The sequence below is a fragment of the Papio anubis genome, chromosome 3 (genome assembly GCF_008728515.1).
Source record: "Papio anubis isolate 15944 chromosome 3, Panubis1.0, whole genome shotgun sequence".
Taxonomy (NCBI): domain Eukaryota; kingdom Metazoa; phylum Chordata; class Mammalia; order Primates; family Cercopithecidae; genus Papio; species Papio anubis.
The window spans coordinates 136,173,962-136,188,181 of NC_044978.1; positions in this window are offsets into that span (position 1 = coordinate 136,173,962).

The following is a 14,220-nucleotide window of genomic DNA, read 5'->3' on the forward strand; positions in this document are numbered from 1 at the left end:
TCTCTATTTTTAATTACCATGAAATCCATCCCCCCATGATCTCCTGACAAAGCCAAAGAGCATGTGTTATTTTACTGAAAGAAAATATGTCAATATTGTTAAACTCTTTAAATAAAAGACACACAAAAGTTAACTTGCACAAACATCCTATACACATAAATGACATCCTGCTTTGAAAGTAATAGTTAGGATTACACTGATTTCGGGTTTATCATAACTTGAGCCAATATTTTGAATTTTAAGTAAAAAGCTTTAAAAAGTTTTAATTGTCTAAAACATTGAAAGTTTGAAAATATATTCATATTTCTGTGAGAATAAAATAGGTTATATTAAACAATTTAAAAATGCAATTAAATAATAGACTACTTTTCAAATCTAATTGATATTTTATACTATTATTTTCTTGCTTTAAAAGTTTTTGGTTTAGACAAATGAAATAATAAATTATTAAGCTTGTTTGTTTGTATAGAAACTCAGAAAAAGGTTCACAATGATAAGAAGATCTTATATTACTGTAACTGAAATAAATCAAAGTCTTTTTTAAGTCAATCTTGTTTTTCCTAAATTCCATACCTCAGAGGCTCATCTAAATTGTGAGTGACTTTGTTGTGAGTATATTGGAACGTTTGTAGTCTTAGAAGAGAAGATTATTTGCTTAAAAAAATTTACATACAATTTTATATGTCATGTATTAGCCTTTCCATAAAATACAAATCCCAAATAACCAAAGTAGCCACATAATTTTAGTATACTTTTCTATGCAAGGAGAAGAAAGAAACAATCCTTAAGTGGACAATTGCTTGAAAAGAATCACTGGCAACTCACTAGAGAGTTACAGCTACTTGTGGTACTCTATAGGATTAAGGTCAGTTACTCTTTCCCTTATACCTAGTAGCTATGCAGTAAGAAGTTTGGTAACTGGAAGCTATCAATTTTGAAGTGAGGAATTATTAGAAATTTTATACGCATTTGTGATTGATTGATAAAAGTTAGGATGTGAGAATTTTTTTTAACAAGTATGGGCCTTATCCTGTCCATTCTTCTCCAAACAAGACTAATGACTTGGGAGGCTGAACTTCTGTTTTATCCATCTGTAAAAGTGAGATAAAATAGCGTAAACATCAAAGGGTTGTTGTAAGTGTAGAAGACACAAAGGATGTAAATAACATGTATTATATGTAAATAAAAGGAGATATGTGATATAATTAACTTTTTTACTAGTATTATTTAAAAATAAAAACAGAATAGTCTTAAGGAATGAATACACATTAGTAAGTTTTACTTATAAAAATATCTGAATTTCAGTTACTTTAAAAAGTGACAGCTATTAATGACCTTTCATATGTATAGCATAATGAAACAAGTTCCATCATTATTTTGGAAAAACAGGATATCTGATTAAAAATAATATTTTGTTGAGAGATAGTTCCAAGATGGCCAAATAGGAACAGCTCTGGTCTGCAGCTCCCAGAGTGATCCACACAGAAGACGGGTGACATCTACATTTCCAACTGAGGTACCTGGTTCATCTCATTGGGAATGGTTGAACAGTGGATGAAGCCCACGGAGGGTAAGCCAAAGCAGGGTGGGGCATCGCCTCACCCAGGAAGTGCAAGGGGTCCAGATTTCCCTTTCCTAGTCAAGGGAAACCTTGACAGAGGGTACCTGGAAAATTGGGACACTCCTGCCCTAATACTGTGCTTTTCCAACGGTCTTAGCAAATGGCAAACCGGGAGACTATGTTCCCTGCCTGGCTTGGCAGGTCTCATGCCCACAGAGCCTGCTCACTACTAGCACAACAGTCCGAGTTCGAACTGCCAGGTGGCAGCCAGAATGGGGGAGGGGCTTCCACCTGTGCTGAGGCTTGAGTAGGTAAACAAAGCAGCCAGGAAGCTTGAACTGGGTGGAGCCCACCACAGCTCAAAGAGGCCTGCCTGTCTCTGTAGACTCCACCTCAGGGGGAAGGGCATAGCTGAACAAAAGGCAGCAGAAACTTCTGCAGACTCCTAGTCTCTGATAAAACAGACTTTAAACCAACAAAGATCAAAAGAGACAAAGAAGACCATTATATAATGGTAAAGGGAAAAAATCAATAAGAAGAGCTAACTACCCTAAATATATACACACTCAATACAGGAGCACCCAGATTCATAAAGCAAGTCCTTAGAGACCTACAAAGAGACTTAGATTCCCATACAATAATAATGGGAGACTTTAACACCCTACTGTCAACATTAGACGGATCAACAAGACAGAAGGTTAACAAGGATATCCAGAACTTGAACTCAGCTCTGCACCAAGTGGACCTAATAGATACCTACACAACTCTCCATCCCAAATCAACAGAATATACATTCTTATCACCACCACATCACACTTATTCCAAAATTGACCACATAGTTGGAAGTAAAGCACTCCTCAGCAAATGTAAAAGAATAGAAATCACAACAAACTGTCTCTCAGATCACAGTGCAATCAAATTAGAACTTGGGATCAAGAAACCCACTCAAAACTGCACAACTACATGGAAACTGGACAACCTGCTCCTGAATGACTACTGGGTACATAACGAAATGAAGGCAGAAATAAAGATGTTCTTTGAAACCAGTGAGAACAAAGACACAACACACCAGAATCTCTGGGACACATTTAAAGCAGTGTGTAGAGGGAAATTTATAGTGCTAAATGCTCACAAGAGAAAGCAGGAAAGATCTAAAATTGACACCTTAACCTCACAATTAAAAGAACGAGAGAAGCAAGAGCAAACAAATTAAAAATCTAGCAAACAGCAAGAAATAGCTAACAACAGTGCAGAACTGAAGGAGACAGAGATACAAAAAAAAACCCTTCAAAAAACCAATGAATCCAGGAGCTGGTTTTTTGAAAAGAGCAACAAAAGAGATGTACCACAACCAAGACTAATAAAGAAGAAAAGAGAGAAGAATCAAATAGATGCAATAAAAAATGATAAAGTGGATATCACCACCAACCCCAAAGAAATATAAACTACCATCAGAGAATACTATAAACACCTCTACGCAAATAAACTAGAAAACCTAGAAGGTATGGATAATTTCCTGAACACTTACACTCTCCCAAGGCGAAACCAGGAAGAAGTTGAATCCCTGAATAGACCAATAGCAGGCTCTGAAATTGAGGCAATAATTAATAGACTACCAACCAAAAAAAGTTCAGGACCAGATGGATTCACAGCCGAATTCTACCAGAGGTACAATGAGGAGCTGGTACCATTCCTTCTGAAACTATTTCAATCAATAGAAAAAGAGGGAATCCTCCCTAACTCATTTTACGAGACCAACATCATCCTGATACCAAAGCGTGGCAGAGACACAACAAAAAAAGAGAATTTTAGACCAATATCCCTGATGAACATCGATGCAAAAATCCTCAATAAAATACTGGCAAACCGAATCCAGCAGCACATCAAAAAGCTTATCCACCATGATCAAGGTGGCTTCATCCCTGGGATGCAAGGCTGGTTCAACATATGCAAATCAATAAACGTAATCCAGCATATAAACAGAACCAAAGACAAAAATCACATGATTATCTCAATAGATGCAGAAAAGGCCTTTGACAAAATTCAACAGCCCTTCATGCTAAAAACTCTCAATAAATTCGGTATTGATGGAACATATCTCAAAATAATAAGAGCTATTTATGACAAACCCACAGCCAATATCATACTGAATGGGCAAAAATGGGAAGCATTCCTTTTGAAAACTGGCAGAAGAGAGGGATGCCCTCTCTCCCCACTCCTATTCAACATAGTGTTGGAAGTTCTGACCAGGGCAATCAGGCAAGAGAAAGAAATAAATGGTGTGGTATTCAACTAGGAAAAGAGGATGTCAAACTGTCCCTGTTTGCAGATGACATAATTGTATATTTAGAAAACCCCATCCTCTCAGCCCAAAATCTCCTAAAGCTGATAAGCAATTTCAGCGAAGTCTAAGAATACAAAATCAATGTGAAAAAATCACAGGCATTCCTATACGCCAATAACAGACAAAGAGAGAGCCAAATCGTGAGTGAACTCCCATTCACAATTGTTTCAAAGAGAATGAAATACCTAGGAATTCAACTTACAAGGGTTGTGAAGGACCTCTTCAAGGAGAACTACAAACCACTGCTCAAGGAAATAAGAGAGGACACAAATGGAAAAACATTCCATGCTCATGGATAGGAATAATCAATATCATGAAAATGGCCACACTGTCCACAGTAATTTATAGATTCAATGCCATCCCCATCAGGCTACCAATGACTTTCTTCACAGAATTGGAAAAAATTACTTTAAAGTTCATATGGAACCAAAAAAAGGCTGCATTGCCAAGACAATCCTAAGCAAAAACAACAAAGCTGGAGGGATCATGCTACCTAACTTCAAATATTACTACAAGTCTACAGTAACCAAAACAGCATGGTACCAAAACAGAGATATAGACCAATGGAACAGAATAGAGGCCTCAGAAACAATACCACACATCTACAACCATCTGATCTTTGACAAAGCTGACAAAAACAAGAAATGAGAAAAGGATTCCCTATTTAATAAATGGTGCTGGGAAAACTGGCTAGCCATAGGTAGAAAGCTGAAACTGGATCCCTTCCTTACATTTCATACAAAAATTAATTCAAAATGGATTCAAGACTTAAATGTTAGACCTAAAACCATAAAAACCCTAGAAGAAACCTAGACAATACCATTCAGGACATAGGCATCCGCAAGGACTTCATGACAAAAACACCAAAAGCAATGGCCACAAAAGCCAAAATTGACAAATGAGGTCTAATTAAACTAAAGAGCTTCTGCACAGCAAGAAACTATCATCAGAGTGAACAGGCAACCTACAGAATGGGAGAAAATTTTTACAATCTACCCATCTGACAAAGGGCTAATATCCAGAATCAACAAATTTACAAGAAAAAGTCAAACAAACCGATCAAAAAGTGGGCAAAGATATGAACAAACACTTCTCAAAAGAAGATATTTATGCAGACAACTGACACATGAAAAAATGCTCATCATCATTGATCATCAGAGAATCGCAAATCAAAACCACAATGAGATACCATCTCACACCAGTTAGAATGCTGATCATTAAAAAGTCAGGAAACAACAGGTGCTGGAGAGGATGTGGAGAAATAGGAACACTTTTACACTGTTGGTGGGACTGTAAACTAGTTCAACCATTATGGAACACAGTGTGGTGATTCCTTAAGGATCTAAAAATAGTAATATTATTTGACCCAGCGATCCCATCACTGGGTATATACCCAAAGGATTATAAATGATGCTACTATAAAGACACATGCGGCCAGGGGCAGTGGCTCATGCCTGTAATTCCAGCAGTTTGGGAGGCTGAGGAGGGCAGATCACGAGGTCAGGAGATCAAGATCATCCTGGCTAACACGGTGAAACCCCGTCTCTACTAAAAAATACAAAAAATAAGCCGGGCGTGGTGGTGGGCACCTTTGTCCCAGCTACTCGGGAGGCAGAGGCAGGAGAACGGCATGAACCCAGGAGGTGGAGCTTGCAGTGAGCCGAGATAGTGCCCCTGCACTCCAGTCTGGGCGAAAGAGCGAGACTCCATCTCAGAAAAAAAAAAAAAAAAAAAAAGACACATGCACAGATATGTTTATTGTGGCACTATTCACAATAAGAAAGACTTGGAACCAACCCAGATGTCCATCAATGATAGACTGGATTAAGGATATGTGGCATATATACACCATGAATACTATGCAGCCATAAAAAGGATGAGTTATTGTCTTTTGTAGGGACATGGATGAAACTGGAAACCATCATTCTGAGCGAACTATCACAATAACAGAAAACCAAACACCTCCTGTTCTCACTTATACATGGGAATTGAACAATGAGAACACTTGGACACAGTACAGGGAGCATCACCCACCGGGACCTGTCATGGGGTGGGGGACTGGGTGAGGGATAGCATTAGGAGAAATACCTAATGTAAATGATGAGTTAATGGGTGCAGCATGCCAACATGGCACATGTATACATATGTAACCAACCTGCATGTGGTACATATATACCCTAAATCTTAAAGTATAATAATAAAATAAAATAAAATATTATTTTGTAAGTATTTGCCATTAGTATTCTACTGTAAGCATGAAAATGCATGTTCTTTGAATAAGGTGATTTTTTCTGGCCCCCTTCACTATAGAATCTAGTACTTAATATTGTGTCAACTAGATATTGAACTTTAATTATTACTGATTATTGATGATGATGGTGATTAAAGAATGACTAAAAAGTGACGCTCAAGTGATAAAATTGGAGAGAAAGAAACAAAGAAGGAATTTTGGTAAGAAGTAAAAAAGGAAAGTAAGATAATTGTTTTGTATGTGATTTACTGCACCTGATTACGTGAAAGTTGAAAGTGGTTCTACTATCTGGCATTTAATCGTTTTTAAAAGAGCCTACACTGACTTGGAAATGGGTGAACTGATACACAGAAAAACTGAAGGGAAGATACTGGTGTCAAAGAACTCACTTTCCTTCTATCTGTAATTGCAGCATTATCTGCCATGCTTCCAGAAACAGGAGCAAGTGAGAGAAAGGGAAAGATAGATGGCTTCTTGGTCTCCCTGCTGTGCCTAGATGATTGAACATTTTAGAGGAAAAAAAAAATTAATAATCTGATTTTTTTAAATCCTCGTCCACAGTTTATCCTAAGCTAAATATTTTTGAAAGTTACACTTTTAGGTTAACTTTCATTTCTTTTGATTACACTACCCTCTGCCCCAGTTTTTAGTTGAGATTTCAAAGGTCATACTCCAAAAAAAAGCACTTTATTGTGATATTCTGAGAAAAATTAAAGTGAAAATTGTGATTAGTCTTATAGGAACCCCTAAGGGAGTAAGGCTTTGTCTTCTTTTAAACACAGTATGTTTGAGGGAAATTCAAAGGTTGTAGAATAAAAATTAATTTTGAAATCACATGAAATTCTTATCTCTACCTTAAATTATCTGAAGAGTTTTCTACTTCTACTCAAAAGTCCTATAATTATTGGAAAATTAAAGCTAGAATGCAATTTAAGGTAATTTGGAAACAAATAGTTTCATATAACTGAGGGGAAAAAAGATGGTGCTGAAGTGGTTTTTGTGATTTGCTCATTAACCCTCACACAGTGTATGGTAGCATGTTGTTATAGTGAGCAGGTGGGCAGGTAAAGAAATGATACCAGTTGAGTAATATATTTGCCAGTTGTCATTTCTGATGCTGCCAATAATTACTTGAATTTTTTTTTTAAAAGAAGCCCATTTAACATTTTGAGTTTGGGGATTACAATCATGTACTTAAAGTTAAAACTCATTTTAGTCAAATAACAGGGAAGAAGCATTATGATTAAATTATGCTTAACCTTGACTTTCATAAACTCATCAATATTGTTTGTTCAATTTGAGTTAAATTGTACATGTAAACTCATATTTCTACACAAATGTAGAGTCAAAGCAGTTGTCACCTCCCCTAGTTTCATTAACACTCTCAGTTAAATGGAAATCAAATTGTTTACAACTATCATCTCCATCTCTCACTGTTCTGTCTCTTATTTTTGGTCATCATTGGCAATTAAGATTTCCGTTACTGTCAGCATCAACTTTTTCCTACAGATAAATTCAGCATTCTTCTTAGACACTTAGTTTTGTGCTAAGAGCAGTTGATCCCTTTGGGTTTTTCTGCTATCCCACTTCCAAAATAAAAACTAAAACTAAAACAAAAAACAATGTCTCATTTTGTTGTTAATAATTTGGTATGAATATTTAAAAAGGCTTGGGGACTAGGCCAACTCCCACCTCCTCTTCACCTTGAGAAGTGCCTCTGCTACAGAACCATAGATACTAGCCAGCGAGGTTTGTGACTTTTCTATGAGGACATCACTTTGTCCCTCAGTCCAGCTTACCTAACAGAGGCTGTCAGTCAACTGCTTGGAAACATCTATTGTGTCTGCTGTATTCTTATTGCTGATTTGATGGGATTTAAGGTGATAGCCCAATCCTTAACAGGAGCAGTCAGTGCTGTAGCACTCAGTGTATGGCAAACCTTCCCATCATCAAAATAAGTCTCCATGGGAGCTCATCAGTCAGCTTTCTGTTATTCTCCACTGCCTGTGAACTGGTGGACTCTTGAGACATCCTGTATACCTGGATCCCCTGTCTTCTATAGGCAGGTTGTAGGGAGCCAGAAGTATATTTCACATTTTCGCTGTTCTATTGGACCAAGGTTTGAACTTCCTCTGCCTATTTTTTTTCTTTCAAGACAACTACTACTCCTTAGTCTTGCTGCCTTTTGGGGTCTGAAATTCAAAAGCAGTCCTTCTCAATGTGTAATATCCCTGTTTTATTCCTTGACACTTCTTTCCGGTATCTGAAGAGCTTCCCCTTCCCATGTTATGGGAACTCGTCCTATTTTATGTATTTTGTCTTTCTAGATAGTATTTGTTCTTCCAATATCTAATGTAATAATGAGATAGTGTTGAATGAAATGGGAAAAGTTACCAAAAAAGAAAAAAACATATCGGGGAGGCAATGAAGATGGAGTGGGGGATCAATTGTATTATCCCATTAATACAAATGTAAAATTTTATATATCATTCTAAAGAAGATAGAAAAATACAGAGACCAACATGCCAAGAAACTTATTTTCAACCCCAGACATTCTTTTTCTGGGAAGGCCTTTACATCTGTCTAATAGGATCCCTCCCTATATCAAATATGCCTTCTTCCCTAAAAGCACTTACCCCTTACCAGTAAGTGCTATTGTTACCTTCAGGTAATAATAGCTGAAATGCTGCTTAGAAAGAAATTGGATTACCAAAATGGGGGGAAAATCTTGCGATGGAGTAGAAAAATGCATTCTTATCACATTTTGGAAGCATATGAATTCTACTGAAGAATGAAAGAAGATAAAAATATCGATTAAAGACTATAAATGTGGAAAAGTAGTGCTGCAGATGAAATAATATAGAGATTTTGATAAAGAAGCTAGAGTCTCAGAAGTATAAGCATATTGTTAAGCAAACTTTCTTAACTTGTAAGCAATCAGAGCTTACAACCAAAAATAAAGCATAGTATTTATCAATAAGACAACATTATTTTCAAGATATAAATAATGTTGAAAATAATGTTGAATGAAATGCAGGTTCTATAAGCACACTAGCAAAAAAAAAAAAGACAGGTTACCCACCTCATATGGTTGAATGTGTTCCATCCAAAATTCAGATGTTGAAACTTGATGGTCAATGTGACAGTGTTAGGAGATGGGGCCTTTAAGAGATGATTAGGCTGCTCCTTCATGAATGGGATTAAGACCCTTATAAAAAGAAGCTTTATGCAGTGTTCAGATCTCTTGCCCTTTGACCTTCTGACATATGACGACACAGTATTTCTCTCCTCTGGAGGATGCAGCCCTCATAACTGAACCTGCCAGTACAGTGATCTTGGACTTCCCAGCTTCCAGAACTCTAAGAAATAAGTTTCTGTTCTTTATAAATTACCCAGTCCCAGGTATTTTGTTACAGAAGCATGACCAGACTAGACACTACAAAAGTGCACAATTCATGATAAGTTCAATTTTTTGCACAATGCTAAATGTCAGAATTATTGGGGGGGAAAAAAAACTAACTTGAATTGACTCTTTTTCTTGTGCCACAGACTGAAGTAAGAACCTCATGAGAATGAACTCACATAACCCCCATTACAACTCTATGCATAGTTAAAACTGTGTACCCTTTAACCTACAACTCCCCATTTAAGGTTTCAGTTATGTAGGATGAATACTTTCCGAAGATCTTGTATACTGCATGGTGATTATCGTCAATGATACAGTATTGGACACTTGTAATTTGCAAGAGAGTAGATCTTAAAAGTCTTACCCCCCCCCCCCACACACACACACAAAACATGTAACTGAAGTGATGGATATATTAATTTGCTTTATTGTGGAAATCATTTCACAGTGTATAGGTATATCAAAATATCACATTGTATACCTTAAATATGTATAATTTTATATGTCAATTATGTCTCAATAAAGCTGGGGGGAAAAGAACCCTATGCAGTATTTACTGTTAAAATCACATTTCACAACAGGGAGAACCAGAAATTCAGGAAGTTCTGTGATTGGCCCTTAATCATAGAGTGTGTACCCAGCAAATTAGGATTGAAGGTTATATCATTCAATTATTGAATGAGGTCTGCACATATGTATAATTAAAAAATAGATTAACAAATATTCACTAAGCCTTGTATGCCACAAAGAATACATTAGATTTTCCAGTATGACATTTAAAAGAATTGAAATCTGCAGAAAAAAATCACCAAACTAAAAGAGCAAAAACTTTTACAAATTTGGTTTTATTTCCACAATGCTCAAGACACAATATAGAAAATAGTAACCAAAACTTTCCAATCATTTGGAAAATGTGCTTTAACAGTCCACTTAAGTTATGACAATTGTTCCAACAAATTTTACTATATGCGGCGGATAAAGTTTGAATTCTTTTTCAGGAGGCTTCTCAGCCTCTAAGAAAATATGCTTTAGGAGACTTGAAGTACTTGGTCACTAGACAAGTCCAGTCCTCTGCAAATCTTTCTTAGACTCAAGCTGAGGCCTTCGCTATACTTTCTTCCTCCCAAATATTTACAACTTCCTGCCAAGTTACAGGTCCTTGCTAGAATTTCTCACCACTCCCACAACTCCCTCTCTATGGAAAACCAGTCGGCTAAGCTTTCAGGGCACTCAGGTAAAATCTCCCAGATCTGCTTCGTGGGAATGATTCCAATATCATCAACATTTTTGATCTGTCTTTGTCAGACCTTTCCACTCATCTCAAGACTATTAAGGCAGCCTCATTTTCAGTCAACAATCTTTTTTTAAAAAAATAAAACCTGAAAAACTTTATTAGCCCAACAGTTGTTCCTGGAGGAAGAAGAGGAAAAGGATGCAAGAAAGGAATTGTTGCTAGTCCTATATAGAATTGCCAGCATTTTATTTTCCCAAAATTACTAAATTAGGAAAAAAAATTTGCTATAATTTATATGTATTATGAACACTTTTTTATAGAAGAAATATAATGCTAAAAATAAGTTAAATGAATTTAGTCTTAGAAAATCTTTTTTCTTATTTTGCTAAAAATTATCAAAATCTTATATAAATCAGTATCCTTGGATCACAGTTTGGGAAATACTAATTTCTTTTGTAGATGTAATGAGAAGAGGGCTGAAATTTCAAAAATAAGAGACACTGCAAAAACCATGTATATGTATATATATTTCCATATATATATATGGAAATTATGAAATATCAATATCAAATACATATGTGAAATAAAGGTTCAAGGTTATCTAGTAAAATGTACACTTGGATATAATTTATTAATGATAGCTAAATGGCTCATTGAATGTAATAGAAAGTAGCAATCCTCGTATTCTATTTAAAATAAGCTATGATATTAGAAACTTAAACTTCATGAGGCTGGTAATACCAATAGAGGCGTGCTGAGCTACATAGATTGTGAAGTAGAAAAGTTGAAGAACAGTAAAGAATGTGTTTCTCCAGCATTGTTCTAATTAGAGTCAGATGTGTCTAATGGACACATAATAAAGCAGGAATAAGTCTTTATTTTCTGTTTTGGGATGAATATGAACATTCAAGTTGTTTGCTCTGATTCCACAAACTTGATTCTCATTTCAAGACAAATAGAAAAAATTAAGATATTATAGAAAATAAAAAAGTGCTTTCCTGAATTCAGGTTAGTAAATTTTGTTGTGAAATTTGTTTAGCATAATATACACTAATAAACCCTAAGACAATTTATAAAGTAAAATATTTTAATTGTGCAAGATCAGAGGCACCTCAGCCGTATCATATCTTAATGCACAAAATCATATCTTATTTCTAGAGGTTTTAACCCAAAGTTTATAAAATAAATTCCTTATTTTATCTCAGAAATCACGTGATCTCACTTAGTGAATGAAATCAAGGGCTTTTTGCTCTTAGTCTTAAGACAGACACAAGAAAATAAACATATTCTTCAATTTCAATTTCAATCATTCATTTGCCTAAAATTTGTATCACGTTATTTTTAACTTTAATATGTGAAACTCCTTCATCCAGGATACAGAACTTAGTACATAAGTATAAATAAACAAATTAGCTTTTTGGATTAAACTTACAGACAGGTAAGAATGTAAATGCTTTTCCCATTTGTCAAATACTAATTCAAATGCAAAATGTAAAAGATTTTCTTTTAGCCAAATAACAGGCAATCTTACTGTAATACAAATTAGATTATAAATCTGAATACCAGTTGACACTCAACTTCTGATATTTACAATAATCATGGTTAAGTCATTCCAGAACATAAACGTTAAGTGCATGCAATAAAAAGCTGTGGAATTACATATATATAGAAATTGTACAAAACTCAGTGAAATGCCACTAACCACTGTTATTTCAATAAAATAAGGAAAGATTAAGGCTTTGATGCTTTTTAAAAAGTGACATCTTATGAAGAAAATCTGCTTTTAAGTATTCTTTCAAAAACCAATTTCTTACATCTCCAAAGTAGTATAATTTTCCATAATCACTTTATTTCTACATGGAAAAGTAGACTTTTATGTAGACAAAGTTGACATAAATACTCAAACAGATTTCTTTTAAATTAAAATGTCATTCACATGAGATTCTAAATTTTTGTATACATGAGAATAGTTTCTGCCAAAATATTAGTTTTTATGGAAATAAGCTAACACCTCCTTGTGATTGGCACTAGATATGTTGACAAAGCTGAGCCAATATTTTCCAATTGGGAAATGGAAAAGGTTAACTTATTAGATAACCAGAAAGGCATATTAGAACTTTCTCTAGGCAATTTAGTCAATAGCCACAATTTATGATGCAAACCTAAGTGTCTTTAGTTTTGCCTTGTTAATTCCACATTTACAGAATACACTTTGATGATTTCCTCCCACTAGACTATTTAAAGACATGGAACAGCAAACAAAAGTGTTTGTGTTCTTATCCCCAAATCCATTAAAAACCTAAGCCTGATTAAATGCGAACATATTCTATTCTTTGGGTTTTAAAAATCCTCTACTGAATTCTAATTCTCATTCCATCCCATTCTCCATGGCAGTCCAGGAAGCCCAAAGTTCTTGATCAGTTTTGTAACAAGGAAAAGGCACAATTCTTCCTGTGATGTACAGAAATATTTCAGGAATAATTTTACATGAAAATAAAGGAAAAACAAAAACATGGAGAGCGCTACAAATTACAAAGCGTGTCTTTATATTTTTTCTTATCATATGTGGTTTCCTGACATCACTATGTATCTCAAGCTTCCAGTTTAAACTAATCATTAGTTCATATAATCTGATTGTCAATAAAGTGATAAAATTTACAATGACGTAAATAATTTCATATAAAATTATAAAAATATTGCAATGCTGGTTCTTCTTTTGAATCCCATTATCTTTTCTCCTTGTTTCTTTATAAGACTGTTGCCTATACATAGTTTTTCTGAAACTGCATGTATATAGGTGCATCTGAACTACAATTTAAAATCTATTTTTATTTGATAATATATAATGTTTCTAGTATTATACTGTATCTTGTTTTTCTCATATTTATCTTCACTTATTTTGTTTTCTAATTTTACCTAATTGGTTTCTTATCGTGTCCCTTTTTAAATTATAATAAGCTACCTTTAAAATTATGAATGACTCATCTAAAACAGAAAGGCTATGTCATAATCGAAGTGAGGACATGGTAGAAGATATATTTAATAGTTTTCTGATACCACAATAGCAGAGATTAAATATTTTTTTCAGTGAAGATTTTAAATTTCCAACAAATTGTTTTTCATACATTTTATTTTTATTATATTTATTTATTGTTTTGAGACGGAGTCTCACTCTGTTGCCAGGCTGGAGTGCAGTGGCGCAATCTTGGCTCACTGCAACCTTTGCCTCCCAGGTTCAAGAGATTCTCCTGCCTCAGTCTCCCGAGAAGCTGGGATTACAGGAGGGTGTCACCATGCCTGGCTAATTTTTTTATTTTTAGTAGAGACAGGTTTCACCATGTTGGCCAGGTTGGTCTCAAATTCCTGACTTCAGGTGATCCACCCACCTCAGCCTCCCAAACTGTTGGGATTACAAGTGTGAACC